Source organism: Chrysochloris asiatica, unplaced genomic scaffold (assembly GCF_000296735.1).
Source record: "Chrysochloris asiatica unplaced genomic scaffold, ChrAsi1.0 scaffold00416, whole genome shotgun sequence".
Lineage (NCBI taxonomy): Eukaryota > Metazoa > Chordata > Mammalia > Afrosoricida > Chrysochloridae > Chrysochloris > Chrysochloris asiatica.
In genome coordinates, this window is record NW_006408934.1 from 1,323,598 (window position 1) to 1,324,838 (window position 1,241).

Here is a 1,241-nt window from a genome sequence, read left to right on the forward strand (position 1 = left end):
TAGGAAGAAGAAACTACAGCTGCTCAAATGGCATGTCAGTTTTAAGAATTAAAAGGTTGACATGGTTAAAGGGTGGGTGTGTATGTGATTTGTTGGAAGAAAATGAGATTTCAGAAGCAGACCGTTCAATTAGGTTAACTGGACATTCATACTTCCTGCTGAAAGTACTCAAGAATTTTAAACAAAATAAAACCTGTTTGAAATTACAATTTACACTACTCTAGAGGCAGGGTATGGAGTGAATTGAAAGAGACTGGAATGGAAGCAAGTAATAAGTGAAAGATGCAGTGAACACATCTTTTGATTTAGTGCAAAAAGATCACATAGATCAGATTGGCTGTTATCTCTTCCCTTCCAGCTTCAGGGATGGATAAGTGACTCAATTTTGGAATAATGAAAACATTCCTTCCCTACCACTTAGCACACAACCCAACACATAGCATGTGTTTAATATATATTATTGAATTGCTAAGTAGAGCTTTGTGGGAGTAATTAAAGGAGTCCATAGATTCCTTGTGGTTTTAGTATCATAGTTTATGACCTTGTACTGAGTACACAAAATCAGGAAATGTGCCTTACAAATAAGGATAGTGAAACTTGACTTTTTTCCCATCAGGAAATACCAGACATCCTGTTAGGTAAAAGTAGAAAGCAGGTCAGTGAAAATGAGGCAAACACTCAATAAGATGGATTGGCATAATAACTACAACAATGTACTCTAACATGCCAATGGTCACTAAGATGGTACAGGACCAAGTAAGAATTCATTCTATTGTACATAAGTTCACATAAGAAGTGCCACCTCATTGGCAACTAACAACAACAACAACATAACAGGAAAAAGACAAGAAGGTAGGCAGTCATTTACTCTTCAAATGAACATTTATTAAGTACAGTCTGTGCATGCAAAGTGCAAAATGAAGTGGTTAGATGAAGCTGATAGAAATAAAAATATGAAGAAAACACAATTTTGTCCTTAAGTCTGAATTTCCCACTAGAGGATACTTTTAACTATTAATCAAGAAAGATATTCTTAAATGCATAAAACGGTTAAAAAAATATATATAATTCAAAGAAAAAATGGCAACTGTTGCCAAGGAATCAGGAAATGCTGTAAGGAAGGAGTAATTTTTGAGTTGGACCTGTGGTGGATGATATTTGGACAGATGGAAATGGAGACAAATTAATATTCAGTTAAAGAGAATGAGATTAAGGATCATTATCACGGATCCCAAGATGGC